Genomic DNA, 22,444 nt, shown 5'->3' with positions numbered 1-22,444 from the left:
TATATAGGTTCATGAAAGACTATTTGAAAGAAACAGACATGGGTTTCAAACGTTTAGCGTCCTTGGCCACAATAACAGAACAAATATTACAATTAGCGGCAGTGTTTGGCCAAATTGAGGAAAAATATGAACAGATGATACACGCTATTGTAAATGCACAAAAGGGAATACTGCAGTCTCACATGATAAAACCAGTTCAAATTGTGAAATATTTAAGTTTAATACATCACGAGGAAAGTTGTAAGGTTTCCTGTTCCTATAGGCGAATCCTCAGGTTACCTACTACTTAGAATACTTGGTTCAGATGTTTTCACCGCGGGTAGAATATTAGGCTATGTAATCAGCATCTCCTTGATAGATAATAATAATTTCAACTTGTATAGAGTACTTCCACTACCTAAAGAGATCACGGAAATGAAAGGGAGGTATGTATACACAGTGCCAGAAAAGGAATTCTTACTAATAGACGCGTCCAAAAGGGAATACGAGAAAATTTCTGCGGAGCAGCTGAAATTCAACAAACTATGTAAGAGTAGACTACTATGCAGACTGTCATTTGCCTTGTTGTCAACATTCGATCACGAAGAGTGTGAAGCCAAGTTGCTGCAACCGGTGAGAAAAATTCGGGAAGATTGTGTGCGAAAAGTGGTTGCACTGAATCAAAGCATTTGCACACATCTAAACAGTAATGAATGGTAGTGCATAGCGCCAAAAGAGGAAGGCCTAGCGGTACCACGTGGAAAGGAACTACCACGGGACCTAATAATGAAAGGCGTGGTTAAAATAAGCTTCTATAGTAAATGTAAGGGATATGGAATCAGAGTGTTCATACAGACGGACAGAGAAAACCGTAGTAATACCACAAAGAAAGAGGTAGTGCCACAGATTAATCTAGAATTCGATTGATTGGTTAATTGAGGAAGGGGTCAACGATGAAAATGCATAGCCCGCGTTTTGGAGCAGCAAAACTGGAAGCCATGGGCAGTGGCCCACGTAGAGGTCCGTCGGTTCGCGCCTAGGAGCTGGTGCTCAGCAGATGCCATCGAGAGGGAGCTGCACCAAATCCTGAAATCGTCAACATACAATGCCAGAGTAACCAGAGGCCCAACAGATATCACAAGGCCATTTATGGCAATGAGGAAAAGCGTAAAACTTGGCACAGAACCCTGTGGGATACCATTCTCTGAAGGGTGCTGAGTGAAGTGCCAACTCTAACCCAGAAGAGCCGGTAAGATAAAAACTCGCGGATAAAAGTCGGAAGTGGACCACGGAAGCCCCAGTCATGGAGGATAACTAAAATTTAATGGCGCCAAGCCATGGCATACGCCTTATGTAGGTCAAAGAACACTGCGACAAGGTGCCAGTGTTTAGTAAAAGTATGTAGAATGGCTGATTCCAAACAGAGTAAATGGTCGGCTAGAGGTCGCCCTGCATGGAAGCCACACCGATATGGTGACAAAAGGCCCCGAGATTCCAGTACCCAACATAATCTAGAGTTGACCATCCTTTCAAGCAGTTTACAAAGCACATTTGTAAGGCTATTGGAACTGTAGCTGTCGAGAGACGTTGGGGTTTTCCCAGGCTTAAGGACGGCTATAACTATAGTGTCTCGCCATAGTGACGGAAAACACCCATGAGCCAGATGTGACTGAAGACCCTGAGTAGCTGTTGCCTCTGGGGAACGTCCAAGTGTTGAATCATTTGACTGTGAATGGAGTCTGGCCCTGTGGCTGTGTCTCGTGAAGAGCTAAGAGCCTGCACCAATTCTCATTCAGTGAAAGGAGCGTTATAGGGCTCAACGTGGTGTGACATGAAAAAGGGGGGGGGGGTGGTGCCGGGTTTTGGGGGGGGGGGGGGGGGGGGGAGAGTTGTGTTCAACTCTGCGTTTCTGCTGGAGAAAGGCAGCAGGATAGGAAGCGGATGACGATGCCATCACAAAGTTTGTGGCCAGGTGTTCTGCGAGGACCAATGGAGCAGTGCACAGAGCTCCTTGGATTTTCAGACCCTGGACAGTTGGATGTTGCTGGCGGCCCAAAACGCTACAGATCTTCAAACAAACCTGCGATACCGCTCCCAGCATTTCTTTTTATTATGCTTAATAATGTAACGAGCCTTAGCAGGAAGATGCTTAAAAATGAGGAGGTTGGTCTGGGAGGGGTGACGCTTAAATGACTGCAGTGCCCATCAGCAGTTCTGGACAGCGACTGCAACGTCCTTGGTCCACCACAGTACCGGCCAGTGACGACGGGGTCCTGTGGATAGGGAGAAAGCAGTTCCAGCAGCATGAAGGTGACTGGCAGAGATACCTTGCACGACTACATCAATGGAATTCGAAAGGGAGGTGTCAAAACGGACAGCAGAAATGTACAAAGGCCAATTGGCCCTGCAGAATGCCCAACATGGGGGCCTGTCTGCCTGGTGGCAGCAGGGGAACGATAGCTTCACTGGGAAGTGGTCACTGTCACAAAGGTCATCAATGGATCACCAATGTAGGGAAGCCACGAGGGCAGAGGAGGAGATCGAAAGATCGATAGCAGAAAAGGTGCCATGAACGGTACTGAAGTGGGTAGGGGAACCATCGTTGAGGAGACACAAATAGTAGTCCATGATAAGTTGGTTGCTTAGGATATCCCGAGCCATGGACGGTGGGTATTGAAATCCCACAGAAGGAGGAATGGGGGTGGGAGTTGCTGAACTAAGGTAGATATTGCTACATAAGCAAGTGGCCTACCTTAAGGGAAGTAGACATTGCAAATGGTGATTCAAATGGTTGAAATGGCTCTGAGCATTATGGGACTTGACATCTGCGGTCATCAGACCCCTAGAACTTAGAACTACTGAAACCTAACTAACCTAAGGACATCACACACATCCATGCCTGAGGCAGGATTCGAACCTACGACCATAGCAGTCACGTGGTTCCAGACTGAAGCACCTACAAATACACGGTCACACTGGCTGGCAAATGGTGATTACCAGAGTAGTTTGCACTCTAACTGCTATCACTTACAAAGTTGTACATAGGGGGAACCAGTCACTAAAGAACCTAGGAGCAGACCCCACCAAATGCTATCCCATGGCCAGCATGGTTCCGACAGAATGCCTGATAACCATGTTAAGTGGGAGAGTGGTCGCCACTGAAATGCGTTTCTAGGAGAACAAGACAGAATGCAGACAAGATGTTGCATTCCCAGTAGGTGACAATAGTAACCATTGCAGTTCCGCTGGATTATCATGTGGCATGAGTCCAAGGTAGGCAAGAAGGAGCCCAGGAGGAGTCACTTCGTCAGTAATTGTCACCGACATGGGTGGGGTGACATCCATAAATAATATGTCAGACTCAGGTTGTGAGAGGGGAGTTGGCACCTCCGAGGGCACAGCAGACACCTCCTCTCGGGATTTATGTTTCTTCTTCTTCTCTTCCTGAGGTGGAGGAGGATAGGTCACAGGGGGAGTACAGGCGTCTGCAACATCGAGAACTGAAAGAGAGTGGGCGACCTTGTGGTCCACATACAGTGCGCCTTGTGGCCAGGTGATGCTAACAGTCTTCTGGCCTGAGAGACGCCAGGGAGGGGATTCCTGGGAGGGAGCCCGATCTCAGGCAGATGCCGAAGAAGGGAGGCACTTCCTCCGCTGGGGTGGGGGGTGGGGGTGACTACCTGACAGGAGGTCATGGGAACAGCAGGGGAGGTGGAGGGAATAGTGGGGCAGATCTGGAGTAAGGACGAGGGAGTAGGAGGAGGAGGAGGAGGAGGAAAGGAAGTAACAAAGGCAAAAGTTGAAGATAGTGGAACTGGATGGAGTCTCACAAACGTTTGGTGAGCGTAAGTGTAAGACAGGCGATCCAGGGACTTATATTCTTGTATCTTCTTTTCTCTCTTGTTAGCTGGGATATCCGGTGAGTGAGGGGAGTATCAGTCAGCACAGTTAACACCTGCAGGTGACGCAACACAAGGGGTTCCCTCATGGACAGTGTGGGCACAGTCACCACACAAAGGATCCGCTGTATAACAGGAAGACATACATCCAAAACGCAAACACTGAAAGTACCACATAGGTGGAGGGATGTACGGCTTCATGTCACATCTGTAGCACATAACCTTGAGCTTCTCTGGGAGGGTACCTCCTCGAAAGCCAGGATGAATTCTGCAGTATTGGTGCGCCGCTTGTCTTTGTGACCCTTCTCCACACGTTGAAAAAAATTAATGCCACGCCGCTTCAGATTAGCCTGGAGTTCCACATCAATTTGCGGTGTACGGTCCTCATGAAAAATGAGTCTCATGGCTGTATTCAGATATTGGTGAGGAGTGATAGACACTGGGACATTGCCAAGACGGTCAGAGGCACGAAGAGCTGTGGATTGGGTGGCAGGGAACCTGACTGTATTTTACTAATAAACTCCACTTCACCAAACATGTCCTCAATATTTTCCACGAAAAAGAATGCCTTTGTGGCGGTGAATGTATCCCCATCTGTCCTAGTACCGACGAGGGAACGGAGAAAATGTTTCAGGCCAAGACTGCGAGCCTGGCCCTCCTCCCATGGGGTAGTCAGAGAAGGGAAGGCTGCAGGGAAATACGAGACTGCATTTAAGGATCCTTCACCACTGAAAGAGACGGTCTTGTGAGAATGGCCAGATTTTTGTAGCTTGATACCCTTCATGCGCCAAGAATCCGCCCTGATGTCACCCCCTCCGACAAGGGGCTCTCCCCATGGCGCCACCCAGCTACAGCAAGGGCAGTCTGACACGGCAGCCAATGCTGGGATTTCTGATGCTCTAAGAAGACAAGCAACCACTCCTTGGCATACACAGGAAGGGAACAGCTCAAGTATCAGTAGAGTAATCCCTGTGTCGACAGGAGGCTCAGTTATATGGGTACATAACAGCTCCACCACGCGGACAGGTTACACATGCTGGTGACCTAGCAGACTGGAATGGGGCTACAGTGGGGAAGGGAGAGGACAAGGGAAAGGGGAGAGGAATCCACACTGTAGATGCCAGGAAGGGAGTTCTTCCCCATGTGGCTCACGCTAAAAATAGGAAATTTTTAAGTGGAAGTCAAACCTCAGGTTGGAACTAAAACGCCAGAAGGGTGAAAGAACCGGGAAAAGGAACAAAATTGCATCCAATACAGGAAACCAGGGGAATATCGAGATCGACATAAAGCAGAACACATACAGAGGGGAAGGAGGTTGCAACGGAGAAGGAGTGGGGATAGGGGGGGAGGGGTCAGGGAGAAGGAAAAGCTGTTAGGGAATGAAGAAGAAGCTGCAATAGCTTGGGGCCCTGTGTGCGCCACGCACGAACTCACGAAAGAACCGTGAGCCCCCTGGAGGCTAGAATTCGATTGCTGTGTTCTGAATGAAGAGAAGGGAAGTGTCTCAGTGATAATGTTAGATTTACCATTAGAACAGCTAGTAACACAGTTGTACGATTTAAAATTCGCAGGAAAAGACTGGTCGATGTCCAGAGAATGGCAGGAAGACAGGAGGAGGAACTGAAATATTCTCGATACTTCACACACTCTACATTACTTACATACAGGGTGGCGCATGAAATGTGTTACCAATTGTTTCTTTCACAATTTACAACGCACATTAGATAACCCGCTGGGATATCTCCAGCAGTACCAGCATAGCTTCGAAAAACAAATGAGTTACGAAATGAGTTGTAATTCACGATACTGCCGCTAGGACATTAGTAAGCAACAATGGCTAACAATGGAAGACTGACGACACTGCAACAATTCTGTTACTTTTTCATGTAACGAAAAGCCTTGTGGTGACTCAGAGGCGTTTTCGACAACAGTTTAACACATGATGGGTCCCTTGCAAGACAGATAATATGGCAGAAAAGCATTACGTTTTTTTGGCATCCCAGCAGTCGGTAACGGTGTGTTCAAGATAGTGTAGACGGAATCACAATAAACGTTTTTTGTTACAAACATTACTCCTTTATGTATCGCTGAATCGAAGTTGTTTAAAAAGCTGCTAAAAACTTTAAATCCCACCAAAAGTTCATTTTCCAGGAGAACATTAGGAAGATACAACGTTGATGAGCATATATGATCAGAGCAACATCTTATTAAGTAACTAGTAACTTTAAATTGAAATTCAAACTAACCTACCTACGTGTATATGATGAGTAAGGGTCATTGCCTTAAAAAAGTTATCTTCGCTTTTATTTTTATGATCAGTGATGTAGAGTGTCTCGCATAGGGTCTTTTAAACCTAGTACAGATACATCACTTCAACAGTAGAGATGTTACGATTATTATGTAAATATACTGAAGGTGTTAAATTAAATAAAGTTATATTTTGCTACTATAGTTGCAAGAGCTGTAGGTGTAATATCTGATGTATCCCTTCATCTCGAGTCCTTAACAACTCTCATGATCTCAAGGTGGTTTGATGAATTTAAAATTATTTCACTTTACTTAGTAAGACTGGATACTGCTGACTGCTGGTCAGCTCACAAAAAATGTTATTTGGGCCTTACTATTCACTGGTTAGGTCCTAAAACAAAAGCCAGATTGCATACAGTGTTGTCATGCATACAATTAAAAGGTTGCCATTCACATGATGTACTGGAGGAGGCAATGTTTGATATCCATTATGAGTTAAAAAATAACCCGGAAAGTTAAGAAGATAAATACTTCCATTTAGTTCATAAAAAATGAAAGAAAATTAATGTAAAAATGTACATAAAATTGATTGATTGGCAACTCCATGGAGTGCTGTGTTGCACAACGACCATATATGTTAAATTAAAAGGAAAGTCAGCGTTGGCCGTAATATTTATGGTTTATTGATAGCAAAATCGATTTCAATCATATAGTGATCATCTTCAGTGATGGAAGTTGAAAATCTCACAAAGCGATCAGTGAATAAAAAACAAAAACCGCAAATACACCGGAGTATAAGCCAACTATTGGAAAGAACATACCTGTGGTGTTCATTTTAAACTCAAAGGCACTGGTATCAAGTTATTATCAGTAAATAAAACTGAGAAACATTCACAATAACTGAAGCCGCTGTTTACATTCACTTATACAGCAGACCTCGGTGCGACAGGGTCTTGGAACGCCCTCAATGTGGCGTGTGTCACGTTAAACTTAACAATAGTCTATTTGGCAAGATATTACTACAAAATATCAAAGTGCACTTGCAAATCATTAATTGAATATTTTAATATAAAAAAACTTAAAAAAACATGTAAGAATAAAAATCAACAGTTAAAGTTATATGATGTCAGATTACAGGACTAGTAAAGAAGAAATATATACTAAAAACTTTACATCAAATATAACAGAATTTGGTACACCACAGTAACCGACAAATCAAATACATAAATAGTGGTAATTATACAATGTATGTCACAATATATCAGGTCAAAATGCCATGAAACAGGTTTTTTTTCGGGCGCAGACTAACAATTTTTTATCGTATTTAATAACGTGATGATACACACTTCAAATTCGTCCCGTTGGGACATGTGAACACTTTATATAAATTTAAAAAATCATCATAAATGTGAAAGAGGATGTCTTAAAAGCACATTGTGGAGCAGAGATCGTTTAGCGCACTCGTGAGTAAAAACTAATGTTACAATTTGCAAAGAATTAATTATATGTTTGATAGAGACAAGCGTACGAAATACTCTAGCTTAGTAGATGCCTCCACTATCGTACCTATTATTTATAGAAGAATTTCTCATACCATACAAACAGAATTTGGGTAGAAGGAAACAGTGTTCTCTTTAATGTATAAAAGCTTTGTCCCAAATCACACTCTAGTTCACACTCTAGTTACAAACCTTTTGCACAAGCGGTGGGTCAGAATCCCTCATACATTTACAGTTGTTACATGTTTTTCAAGTTGTTTGAAAATAACACGCCAGCGTATGTTCGGAAGATGTGCATTTCGCCATTCTTTTTTGCTATGCGTTTTTTAATGTACAATTTTAAAATTAAAATATTCAATTAATGATTTGCAAGTTCACTTTGGTATTTTGTGGTAATTTTGCCAAATAGAGTATTGTTACGTCTTCACGTGTCAAACCCACATAGAGGGCGTTCCAAGACCCTGTCACACCGAAGTCTGCTGTATAGATGAATGTAAACAGCGGCTTCAGTTATTGTGATTGTTTCTCAGTTTTAGTTACTGATAATGACTAGATACCAGTGCCTATGAGTTTAATTTGTGCACCACAGCTTTCCAACAGTTGGTTTATACTCAGATGTAATTGAGGTTTTTGTTTTTTATTCACTGATCGCTATGTGAAATTTTTAACTTCTAGCACTGAAGATGATCACTATGTGATTGAAAATCAATTTTGCTATCAATAAACCATCAATATTAAGGGCCACGCTGACCTTCCTTTTAATATAAAAATTGCCACTCCTTGACACCTTTCGATTTGTGGCTGTGCGACTGGTTGAAAGGCGAAGTCTACATAAGCAAATTAAATACAAGAGACGAACTGATGGCTTGGATTATTAATAGTGATGTCCCCATAAAATTCTTGTTGTGGAAAGAGTTAAAAACAACATTGAAGTGGGATGTGGAATTTAAGAAAATCTAATTCAGAATTATCATTTGCCTTTCCTTAACACTTTTGAGAGTATTTATCTTGGTTACATTTTTTCATCAGCACCACTGCAACCAATAAATCTGGACACAAATTAAAGAGAACACTTTATTGGAAACAGTCTATAGTACCACATTCTAAAATATTTGTGGTAGATGAGTACCTGTCGTTACCTAGGTATGCATTTATTCCAATTCTGTAAGTCAATTGTTATTCCCCCATCTCTCTATCTATCTGCTCTTCCCCAGTCCATCTGCCCATCTGTTCCTCCCCTCTCTGTACATCTGCTCCTCTCTCCTCTGTCCATCTCCTCTTTCCTCTCCTATTCCATCCCCTCCTGCCCTCTCTATCTCCCGGCACTCTCACCCGCAACAAGGCGACTGCCCAATCCAACGAGACGAAACCTGCCCTGAATTTTTTTTTGTTCGCGAAGGTTACACCGAAAGAAAGACACTGTCAAAATTTTAGCTACTTAGACACGCTGTGGCCTATAGCCTTGGTGCAGTGATAACACCGGTTCCCGTCACATCACCGAAGTTAAGCGCTGTCGGGTTGGGCTAGCACTTGAGTGGGTGACCATCCGGTCTGAAGAACGATGATGACAAGCGGGGTTCACTTAGCACTTGTGAGGCAAACTGGGAACTACTTGATTGAGAAGTTGCAACTCCTGTCTCTCAAACTGACAAACGGCCGAGAGAGCGGTGTGCTGACCACATGCCCATTCATATCCGCATTCAGTGACGCCTGTGGGCCGAGAATGACGCGGCGGCCTTCATGGCCGGTTCTGGTGGAATTTAGTTTTGTTTTAAGACACACAATAAGTATTTAAGAAATGATGAAGTTTGTCAAATTCGTAGCTTTAGAGATGATAGGAGAACTGTATACCCCTGGCGTTACATTATCAGACAGCACATGCGCAATACGGTGGGTACACATTCTTGGTTTACGGAACATCGGTATGCAGTTAACTTGGCAAAACGCAGTCATAATTTAACCTAATTTCTGTTTTCATTGGTAGTTTCCCTGACACAATTGTCCACAGTTACTATTCGCTCTAATTTAATACCCATTGTTACTAGCAGTTGGCCATTGTTGTATAGCTAAGTGTTAAGAATGGAGATGAAACTGAATTGATATTTATGGGATTTCTTCGTATGTACTCGATGATAGCCTCTGGCTTTGTGGATGTTGCACAGTTTCACAATAATGTGCAGTCCAAATTATGATTTCGACCTTGCAGAGATAAAATTTGAAGAACGTGGTATGTAGTCAAAATCAATCATTTCTGCTGAAGATATATACATGTCTTATTTATTACTTAACTCCTTCTATATTTATACGAATGATGTCGACATTTCGTTAGAAATTGCGTGAACATTGGAAGAAACAGAAAATTCCCTGAATTGTGATTCTAACGATGATATTTTGCTAATTAAAGTCGGGGAACAAAAACACAGTATCTTCCATGCTCAAAGCAACCATGTACAGTATAAGCTTTGAGTGAAAAGGAAGACGATATATATATATTTTTAGTTAAACGACAGAAGGAGGAAACACTTGCACATAATCGGCGTGTAAGACGGTTTAGTTTCGTATAATACGAATAAGAAATGTCTAAACGTATAAAATAATGCACCAAAATAAAACACGCAAAAGTGTGAGACTAAAACCTATCCAACAATTTCGAACACCTCTTGAGATTCAGTGCACTATTGTTGGGGGAGATCCAGGAGACTGGGCCCTTTGAATTGCAAATCCGATGAACATTACTGATTTATAGTCTTACGAAATTTGTCTGAAGTGAATCTGCAGAGGAGATATCATTAATAAGTAGCACTCTATAGACATTCATAGCTGATGTGAAGATGGAGCCTCTTGTTGTCCCGTAAAATGCTGTTTATAAAGCCAATCAGTCAGATTCAATGCACACATCACTTTACTATTTCAAGCGAAAAAAGGGCAACGATGAAAGCTATGACACATCAGTATTCAACAGTACCGGTGATAAATATCAGTTGTTTATCGTTTCCACTCTTTTGGATCTCTTTCCAGGAATACCAAGGCAAATAAGGACCAAAAATTTTAAAAAGGACTGGTAACTTGCAAAAATCTTGTATTCGACGTAACCGAATCTGCTAAAATGGGAGAGAATAATTTACAATGTTACATCGGAAACTTCTCGTTACTATTTAAAATAAATAATTTATTGCTTTTGTTGGGCCTCTTGGCTTGGACGTAACGACACCTCTGTCCTTACGAGGGCGATGAAAAGATTGTTAACGTAATTGGCATTCCACAGGGAACTTACAGTGTGATTCAACCTCTGGAACAAAAAATTTTCTACAGAATTGACGGAGGACATGGAAAATGTTCAAAGAAGGGCAAATCTTTTTGTATTATCGCTAAATAGGGGAGAGAGTGCCACGAATATGACACTTGAGCTAGGATGGCGGTCATTCAAACAAATAAGTTTTTCATAGCGGTAGGACCTTCTCATGACATTTCCGTCACCATCTTTCTCCTCCGAATGCGAAATTATTTTCTTTTGGCGCCCACCGACGTAGCGAAAAGATCATCGCAATAAAATAGAAGAAAATAGAGGTCGCACGGACGGATTAAAATTTTCGTTATTTTCACCCACTGTTTGTGACTGGAATGGCAGAGAAATAGCTTAAAGGTGTTTCGATGAATCCTATGCTGGACACTTTAATTGCGAAAAGTCGAGTAGTCGTGTGGATGTAGAAGAAGCACATTTGTTTATTTCGACAACATATTTCGAATGCTTGACTTGCAGGACCTTGGTTCTTTCTTTTCAATACGTAGTTTTCTCTCCTCAGCAGTTGCGTCTTAATTTTTAATCAGTCTATTTTGTGTTTAGCAGTAGCGTCAATGTTAAAACTACATCTGTGCTGGTCGACGAATATAAATTAATTTTATTTGGTGACAAAGCTTGTAAAGCTGACAGCATATTCTTCTTTTTCCACTCCGGTAATCTCTATAAAAAACAATGCCACATTAATTCTAAAGAGGATAGTACGTAGAAACATGTTTCCAGAGAAGCTGAATATCTGGCAATTATATGATCGTCGTGTTTGCTGTTGCTTGAGACAGCCTTGGATGCATATCCGCGCCATCTGGGAGTTTTTTTCTGATGCAAAAAGTCACCCTTTAATTATCATTTCAAAGGAATCCGCAGAAGCTCATTTTCTAAGCCCTGTTCGTAATATTCGGAAAGGAAATTATCTCAATAAATATTTGCACTATTCGCATTAACAGGGTCAGTTCTTTTACAGCGCGACACTCATTTGAGCTCTAGTTCTCACATCTTTAGGAAATCGATGGTAAGAGACATCCTCAGTTTTATATGAAACATTTTAGCATTCAGTAGTAGCATAATAATTTCTAATTTTGCTCATATTATGACAATTCGACCAGCAAGAAGAATAGATAATATGAACTTCATCCTATTAATTTAATTCGACCAGCACAAAGAATAGCTAATATGAACTTCATTCTATTAATTTTAATGGGGAATTTGAGAATTTGCGTGCATTAATAACGCACGTGTAGCGTTCTCGCCACCAGCTTCTCGTTTCCAGTATTCCGAACGACTACACGCCGTTTCGCCCAGGGCCAATGATATTTAAGGGCCGTGTACCGAACTTGTGATGTCACACTTGTGGGATAATCCGCCACACTTAGTAAACGCGAATCTCCGTGGAGAGCCGATGGGAAATCAACATTTAATTGAAAAGTGGTCCAACAAAAGTCTTAATTTTGTCGTATGCTATCGAGAACTTCCAAGCACGTAACCACGCATTCAGGAATTACTAAATTCATCTGAAATAGTTACTCGCTTCCCGCCGGAGATGGCTGCTGGCACTCATAAGACCTGTAATGCCACGTGCTGTGATACACGCGCCACTCCCTGTCTTTGTTGTGGGCCGCAGTTTCGACAGCAGACCGCGCGAGTAGCCTCTATGGCATGCACTGGGTCCCGGCAGCTTATCGGTGGGACTTGTGACGCTAGTTGCATAGCCGCTAGGAGATGCTACTGGAGAACTCAGTGCCTTAATTGAACTACTCATTTCATAGTGTTTGTGAAAGTGTGTCATTCAGTACAATGTGGAACGCACAAGTGAACTGTGGAAATGAATGCGGTCGAAAAGAAACCTGAAAATCGGACGTCCAGAGCATGGAGACCGAGTAAATACATCTCAAGGATGAAATACGTCGACTAAAAACACTGGAAATCGCCAATAAAGATGATTAATAAGCAGAAAAAGCGAAACTCGTATGCCAAAAACCTAACTGTCTCTGTTTAGTTACAAAAACAGAACATCTTTCCTTAATGTTTGAAGCCACTGGGGAACGACAGAAAACTAAATCAATGACAGTTTCTGTACCTTTATGTAGCTGAAAGTTAATGTTTGCTGTCTCATTGCTAGAAGGCGATATAATACACATTTCAAATGTCTGAAATGTACCTGCATCTATGCACTAAAAACACCAGAACTATGTATTAAATTCGGGATATATGTGTTACCGGCCAAACCTGATTTTAGGATGAACTCGTTCATCCTGGTACCAAGAGGATAAAACAGATAAGCGTAGGTCGAATCGGTTTATCTTATTTATGATTTACATGCTTTAGGATAATCAGGTACGTGATACTCTGAACTAATTTGCCTAGTCGGGACGCATATCGCTGCATGTACACACGGGGAATCCCCCAATCATGTTTGGCTCGCCCTCGCGCTTCTCAACCGCCTTTCGCTAGCTCTGTCCTATGTTTTGAACGGTATGTTACATCGAAGAGTGCGAGTGTTAAGTTGTTTTTTACGTTTAAAGGATTTTATTAAAATCCTAGTGTAATTATTGTGGGGCGTTGCATCACGGATGAGCCTTCGTGTAGTATAGAATGCCAATCAAAAGCTCTGGAGAGAAAAGATTCTGGACGAAATTTTACAGAGCGAAAACAAAAAGTCTTCTCATTATAATGTGTTATCAGTAGATGAATATGCAGAATTGGTTGAACAAGTAGAAGACGCGGAAAAGTTGGAAAAAAGAACATCCTTACATAAAAGACGACTGAAACGATTTGCTGTTTTGAAAATTGGTGATGTGAAAAAAAAAATCATTGCTCGGTGTCAAGGGAATATAAAATACTTTGTTCCAGCTCATGAACTTCATAATGTGATTCACGCAGCTCATATAGCAGTAGGTCATGGTGGTCGCGATAGTATGTTAGTCGAGACATCAATAAAGTATGTTAATATCACAAAGGAAATGATATGCCTCTGTTTATCAATGTGTGATGTTTCTCAACAAAAGAAAACGAGAAAGAAAAGAGGACAATTTTCAAAGCGAATTCACCATTCAAAAATGAACAACAGATGCCAAGTCGATTTGACTGATTTTCAATCATGACCAGACGGGAATTTGAAATTCATTCTAGTTTTACCAAGACCAACTCACAAAATTTCTTCGCTTTTGTGCGTTAACGTCAAACAGGGCTGAATAAGTGGCTTATCATTTGACTGACACATTCCTAACTGTAGGAGCGTAGTGCATTCTTCAATCTGATAATGGCAGAGAATTTGTCAATAATGTTACAAGTGAATTCGCAAATTTGTGGTCAGAACTGAAGATTGTGCATGGAAAACCAAGGCACAAGAAAGTCTAGGTTTTGTTGAACGAGCAAACCAAGACATTGAAAATATGATAAGTTCCTGATTTAAGGACAACAGTTCGACAAAATGATCTGAAGGATTGAGGTATGTCCAATTAACGAAAAATCGAACTTACGGCCCTGTCATAAAACAGTCACCTTACAAGGCATTATTCGGAATCAAACCTAGAACAGGACTTCAAAAGACTGATGAGGGCCTCTACAAAGTTGGCACCACACATGGCGTACTTCAAAAACATTGCAGGTATAATTTTATTAAAATTTACCATTATTTTTTCTAATAAACATTAAAATATATTTGTTTTAACGTCTTTTTTATTTTTGTAGCACTGATTTCGACATCTGCATTCTGTAGTTTTTAGATATTGACGATATTAACCAGGGTATTGAAATATCTTTAAGAACTACAGCCACAAAACATTGTGTTGGATCAAGGCAAGGCTTCGTGAAATGCTGTTGCATGAAAATCTCCACAACAAACAAATGCAATTCTAAGAAAAACAAAGCGCCACCAGAGAAAACCTTTAAAAAATAAGTAAATAAGCAAATTGCAGATAAGGTGAAGTCTGTGGTTGGATATATGTAAGTTGACCTAGTGATAGATGTGAAATTACTGATTAGTTAATTAATATTGATTGATTAAAATCATATTGACAGTTTTATTTCTATTCCTTTATTTAGTTTAGTTTGAAAAGCTTACAGAAGACACAAACAAGGTGAAATTAGTTCAGGCTAGGACGTACCAGTTTTACTAAAGCATGTAAATTCTAAATAGGATAAACAATTTCGACCTAGGCTAAACTGTTTTATCCTATCGCTAACAGGATGAACGAGTTTGATCTAGGCGAAACTAGTTCATCCTAAAAGCGGGTTTGGCCAGTAACATATGCACTTAAATATCTTAAACTAAAAATACGTCAATATGTCTATGCAATATGTCTATAGTTAAAAAGAAAACTTAGTTAATATACATGTCATTTCATTTTCACTTCTGCTCACACACTCAGCGCTTGGATGTCATTCGGATCCTGACTGACGTCCTGATACGGATTTTTCGTTCTCAACGGATGTCACCACTTGCTACATTTGCGCGATTCATGCTTTCAGCAGTTTAGTAGCTAATGTTGTTTGAAACGTGAGTGTTGCGTTTGCGGTGTGTGCCGCAACGCGTCTTGTGATGTGTTTTCTATATCTGTTTTTTTCTTTCGCCTCAAGGCAATCTTTCTTTTATATTAGTATATAATGGATTTCCAATCGAATCAAAGTTCCCATATGCAAATTTCATTACTTTTTACAGTTTTGGATATTGATTTGCTACAATATATTTCTTTTACAAAAACATGTGTTTCATTAGATCTCATAAAAGCGTGGAAATGAAGAAAAAAGGCATCTGGCAGGCACCGCCTAATTGTGAGTCCTGAAGAGTATGACAAAGTACTGCGAGAATTGTCAGAAGAATTACAAGAATTGTCAGATTCATGTGAATCTGAGTCGGAAGAGGACGTTATTGAAGAAGAAAAACATAGCAGTTACTCTGAAAAATCAACAGAGAGAACAGATGACCACCAGGTTGAAGAGGGGAGACAACAATCAGAAGATCACCGATTTTACGTAGGAAAAAATGAAACTATTTAGATAAGTGAACCGCTTCCTTCATCTTATAAAACCAAGGCCAAGAACATCATAAAATTTTTGTCGGCTCATAAAGAAAGTGCCCAAGTTACGGAAAAAGAAATTGGTGCATTTTACCAATCTATTAGTGATGGGATGTTTATTTTTCCTTAGGTTAAAAATGAAAAACTAATTGCGGTGCAAAAGCCGCAACGCGGCCACCCATGGAAGTACGACAGGCGTGCCCACCGAATGGTTAAATGTAGTTCGTTTTCAATTATGTTTACAATTAAAACTATTCAGAATACCACCCAACCCAGAAAGATGGTAAGGATGTCTACATTCCAAATTTTGTGGAATTTTTTTAGAAATATGTGTCAGGCTGCTAGAGGCGTTACAGAGCTATACTTACATGTTATCATGTTCTCACCACCAGCGCCAGAAATGAGAATGTTACCGGTGTTTTATTCTCCGAGAAATATCTCCTGATACTAACGCATATAGGTACCAAGTCTGATTGACATTGCTAGAGGTGTTACAGAATAATGCTCTACAAGACACACACTAATTTAAAATAAAAATTGTGGATGTATACTTTATTAGCTGTTTTACTGCAAAGGGAAGCCAAAGAAGTATTTGTATGGTTTACTGACGACCGATTTCTCTCTTTACACTGCGAAGTCTTGGTCACACTTCACGTTGACAAATTTTGTGGAATTTTTTTAGGAATATACTTCAGTTGTGGCTTAAGTTGCGTCGTAGATTGTTATGTAAATTTTAAACTCAACAATTTGCATGGCTTTAGGTTTGTATAACCTGCCATGGGTGCTTCAGTATTTCTTCGACCAAGGTGACATTTACTGGTGCATATGAAATGAAGTCGTCATAACTTCTGAACTGTTTTCGTTACGACGTTCAAACCGCACAGCTGACCGCGAGGCATGATGGAAATTAGTATGAGTATGCCTAAGGTTTGATTTAACAACGAAGCCCACTTTCATTTGGATGGCTTCGTCAATAAGCAAACTTCGCTCGTCTGGGGGACTGAGAAGCCGCATTTCGCAATCGAGAAGTCTCTTCGCCATCAATGGATGGCTGTGTAGTGTGCAATGTCCAGTCACGGAATAATCGGTGCGTTATTACTTGATGGCACGGTGATTAACAAACGGTAAGTGAAGGTTTTGGAAGATGATTTCATTCCCATTATGCAATGTGACCCTGATTTCGACAAGATGTTGTTCATGTAAGACCGAGATCGACCCCATCGAAGCTGGAGAGCGTTTTATGTCCTGGAGGAGCACGTTGTGGACCGCTGGCTCTGGGGTACACAAAGGCCGTCGTCATGAGCCTCGATTTTCCGTCATGTTCTCCGGATCTGAACATATGCGACTCCTTTTTGTTGGGATATATTAAAGACAAGGTTTTCAGCAATAACCCCAAAACCATTGCTGAGCTGAAAAGAGTCATACAGGAGGTCATCGACAGCATCGATGTTCCGACACTTCAGCGGATCTTGTAGAATTTAGCTATTAGTCTGCGCCACATCATTGCCAATGATGACAGTCATATCGAACACATCATAACCTAAATTTGATTATATGTAGTAACGTTTACATGTTGATTAAAGTGTGTGCACTGCGTACTTAGTAACTAATTTATGTTTCTTTTCATTTAGTTCAATAATTGTCAGCCTGTACTCCTCGAAAGGTATCCCCGTCACGTTTTCCAAGTTTGAATCTGCTTCAACAGCTTTGTTCCTGAAGGGGCTTAAAGGCATTGCAGAAATGGCTTCAGGATTCAGGAACTTGAAGCCTTTCACTACTGTGCCAAACAAGTTACGTGCTCTAATTTGAAGTTGAAATACCACCAACACTGACAAATACAGTCAGTCCGGTATCTACCACCTTACTTTCAACTGCTGTCAATCTTTGTATGTGGGTCGAACATACAGGAATTTCAAAACCAGGTATATAGAACACCTTAGAGCATTGAAAAGCAATAGCTCACACTCAACATTCGCAGACTACCAGGTAGCACACAATCACCACCCAACAAACATTGAGACTGTCTTACACATCCTAAAACTACTAGGAGCTTATACCAAATATTAACTATAGAAGAAAACTATCAAATGCACAAACAAGCAGACCAAGGAAAGAAAGTACTAAATGAATACACATAACTGTGCAATGAAACCCTCAGAGTTGTAATTGTATAATAACTATACAAATAACACCCACACCAAAACAACTCATGAGAAGAAAGAAGTCACTCTCTCTCTCTCTCCCCCCCCCCCCCTCCTCTCTCTCTCTCTCTCTCTCTCTCTCTCTCTCTCTCTCTCTCTCTCTCTCTCTCTCTCTCTCTCTCTATATATATATATATATATATATATATATATATATATATATGAATACTACATAGCCACAACACGTAATGGCGGCGAAAACTCTGCCTATGTTTTGAAAATTCGGAGAAAGTGTGATGTCAAGCAACCATAGGTCACGAAATCAGCTTATTCACCTCGCCAACAACATATGAGAAAACACTGCAACATCAAAGCCTTAAGTTACAAAAAACGTGATATATATTCATTTCCGTTTGTAAATCTAAAGTAAACAGAAAAATTAAAATTATGTTTTGCTATTTGCAGGTGAGAAGTTTTGGATTGAGTAGCAGACTAGCTACCAACATAAATATCCAATGGCATAATGTAAGGTATGTAAACTAATGCATACATACACTCATTTGCCGATTAAGCTATCACTAGAACTTTATACACTCCTGGAAATTGAAATAAGAACACCGTGAAATCATTGTCCCAGGAAGGGGAAACTTTATTGACACATTCCTGGGATCAGATACATCACACGATCACACTGACAGAACCACAGGCACAAAGACACAGGCAACAGAGCATGCACAATGTCGGCACTAGTACAGTGTATATCCACCTTTCGCAGCAATGCAGGCTGCTATTCTCCCATGGAGACGATCGTAGAGATGCTGGATGTAGTCCTGTGGAACGGCTTACCATGCCATTTCCACCTGGCGCCTCAGTTGGACCAGCGTTCGTGCTGGACGTGCAGACCGCGTGAGACGACGCTTCATCCAGTCCCAAACATGCTCAATGGGGGACAGATCCGGAGATCTTGCTGGCACTCTGCATTTCTCCATCCTTCTTTCGACAAAACCTATTTATGATCTGATAATACGGTAATAACTGAAGATAGCAATTCCTTGGATAACTAAATTTTAAAACATGTATGCATTCATGCACTGTCAAATGACTATACATGCAGAATTAAACGGAAAACATGTAATGTCACATTTCAGTCTTTTATCTCATGCATTTCACTTTATTTTGATCCTACAATCACGAATCACGGGCAAAATTTGCTCGTACATTTTTCTTTTATTAAAAAATCGTAATAAATATCCTCCTATGTTTATAGGCCTTTCTCTATTTGCCTTTCATCTTATAATGTTATATACTGCAATTTTTATGGTTAAAGTTTTAAAAATTGCAAGTAAAAATTATAAACGATAAGTTCAATTACTATGGGACTTAACTTCTGAGGTCATCAGTCCCCTAGAACTTAGAACTACTTTAACCTAACCAACCTAAGGAAATCGCACATATCCATGCCCGAGGCAGGATTCGAACCAGCGACCGTAGCGGCCGCACGGTTCTAGACTGTAGCGCCAAGAACCACTCGGCCACTCCGGCCGCCCGTTAAGTCCAAGGACACATTTTGCCCTGAGTTGGTACTACATGAGACCATAATTTTATTGTATTCCCTACAACCACCAGTCATGGGCAGTTACATTTTTCTTTTATTAGATTTCACATGCTCAATGGGGGAAAGATCCGGAGATCTTACTGGCCAGGGTAGTTGACTTACACCTTCTAGAGCACGTTGGGTGGCACGGGATACATGCGGACGTGCATTGTCCTGTTGGAACAGCAAGTTCCCTTGCCGGTCTAGGAATGGTAGAACGATGGGTTCGATAACGGTTTGGATGTACCGTGCACTATTCAGTGTCCCCTCGACGATCACCAGGCCCTGTGTGCCTCGGTCGTATGCAGTCCTGATTGTGGCGCTCACCTGCATGGCGCCAAACACGCATACGACCATCATTGGCACCAAGGTAGAAGCGACTCTCATCGCTGAAGACGACACGTCTCCATTCGTCCCTCCATTCACGCCTGTCGCGACACCAGTGGAGGCGGGCTGCACGATGTTGGGGCGTGAGCGGAAGACGGCCTAACGGTGTGCGGGAGCGTAGCCCAGCTTCATGGAGACGGTTGCGAATGGTCCTCGCCGATACCCCAGGTGCAACAGTGTCCCTAATTTGCTGGGAAGTGGCGGTGCGGTCCCCTACGGCACTGCGTAGGATCCTACGGTCTTGGCGCGCATCCGTGCGTCGCTGCGGTCCGGTCCCAGGTCGACGGGCACGTGCACCTTCCGCCGACCACTGGCGACAACATCGATGTACTGTGGAGACCTCACGCCCCACGTGTTGAGCAATTCGGCGGTACGTCCACCCGGCCTCCCGCATGCCCACTATACGCCCTCGCTCAAAGTCCGTCTATTGCACAACGGTTCACGTCCACGCTGTCGCGGCATGCTACCAGTGTTAAAGACTGCGATGGAGCTCCGTATGTCACGGCAAACTGGCTGACACTGACGGCGGCGGTGCACAAATGCTGCGCAGCTAGTGCCATTCGACGGCCAACACCGCGGTTCCTGGTGTGTCCGCTGTGCCGTGCGTGTGATCATTGCTTGTACAGCCCTCTCGCAGTGTCCGGAGCAAGTATGGTGGGTCTGAAACACCAGTGTCAATGTGTTCTTTTTTCCATTTCCAGAAGTGTACATAATGTTATAAAAAATACACAGTGCATCAGGTCGTTAATAAATATCTCAACTGTGAACAAATGATGTAAAATATTTTACAACAATTATTCCTTCACAATTGTAAATATTTTTACCATACTTTCGCTAAATGTTAATATGAAACAACAGTTTTACAGAAATAAAAGAATAAAATAACCCACTGAAGGTTGCACAAAAAGTGCTGAACCATATCTCAGTAAAACAAACCTGGAAACGTGTCTTGCATAAGGCGGAAGGCCTCGTCCAGTTTTCATAGCAAGCACGGACATAATAAGAACTGCAACACCAAAATATAATTAACTAGGAAAAGTCTCAGGTTTACAAGCATGTTCTGTATTATAGACGCTACATTCCCGTATAAATCTTGTGGAAGGCAGAACTGTGTACCCAGGTATGTGGACTGAAAAGGAGCACCACTTCCCTACTTCCTGCCGCTACCACGTCTGAAGCATCGAATTCGTGTCCTACTACAGGAGTTATTCAACCTTGTCTCCACAATCACAGCTGATAGATTTAGGTCAGAAGGTGATAACACTACTCTATGGATAAAAGAGTCGACTCCAGACTAAATTAAATATCTCACAGCGCGTGGTCCAGGCCATCCACGTAGCTGGGAATTCCATGTTGACGCTTTGATGAAGACTGTGCTTTGTGGCGATGAAGGAGATGTGTATTTGGGGATTGCCACAGATGGCGGGCTTTGTGAAACCATAATGGCAGACGTTACACAGCTCATGTAGAAATTATTAATAGCCAGAGGGATCATGATACCTTAAAAAGAAACATGTACATTACCGTTATTTGCATGACGATTCTGATGGTGTAATCAGGTGTCCAACATCTTTATTAGTTTAAAATTTAGTATCTGACTATAAATAATACAAGTACCACCCAGAAACAAATTTCCAAAATCTAAACGGTTCTCCAATTTTGTTGATCGACGTGCCATTAGAAATATATTAGTGTAACCTTAACTGATATATGTAACTTGAATACTGTACGAGTTATTAAAGGGCAAAGTGGCCGATTTCTGTTAAAGACGTCAGGCCATAAGTACTCCACAGTTACACAAAATAACGGTAGCAGCATGCTTATAAATATATTTATTCGTGTATGTCTTTGTTTATATCCGACAAAATACTATTCATGAAGAAATTGGTTAAATGTTTACTGTGTATTAGTAAGCAAAGAGACATTAGGCTACTGGCCTGTTGTTTCTATTTCTTTGATAAATGTTTATTTGATTTGTTTATGTATTTAATAATGTGTGTTAGAGCGTGTTTATAGGAATATTTATTTAATTTCAAATTATTTAGATAAAAAAGCAGGATTTCGTATATGTTTTAATATGTGTTTGAGTGTGCGTTCGCTTGAAGACATGGTGGGAGCACTCTAGCCAATCACAGCGCTCGATAGTGAAGAGACTGTATGGAAGAGAGGGAGGAGCATAGAGTGCTAGGCAGGACATGCAGTGCTGGACGGGAGGCAGCGACGGGCTGTCTGGGGAAAGACTTGGAGAGTGGAGTAGTTTGCGCGTGGCCACGAGAGATAGAAATATTTCGCAGTGTCGACGTGTGCACTTGTGTGCACTTGTGAGATTTCCGTGGCTTCTGCAGTGAAGACGTAGTATACGTTTAGAAGTGAATATCTCGTAAG

This window comes from Schistocerca gregaria, chromosome X (genome assembly GCF_023897955.1).
Source record: "Schistocerca gregaria isolate iqSchGreg1 chromosome X, iqSchGreg1.2, whole genome shotgun sequence".
Lineage (NCBI taxonomy): Eukaryota > Metazoa > Arthropoda > Insecta > Orthoptera > Acrididae > Schistocerca > Schistocerca gregaria.
This window is presented reverse-complemented; position numbering follows the sequence as displayed.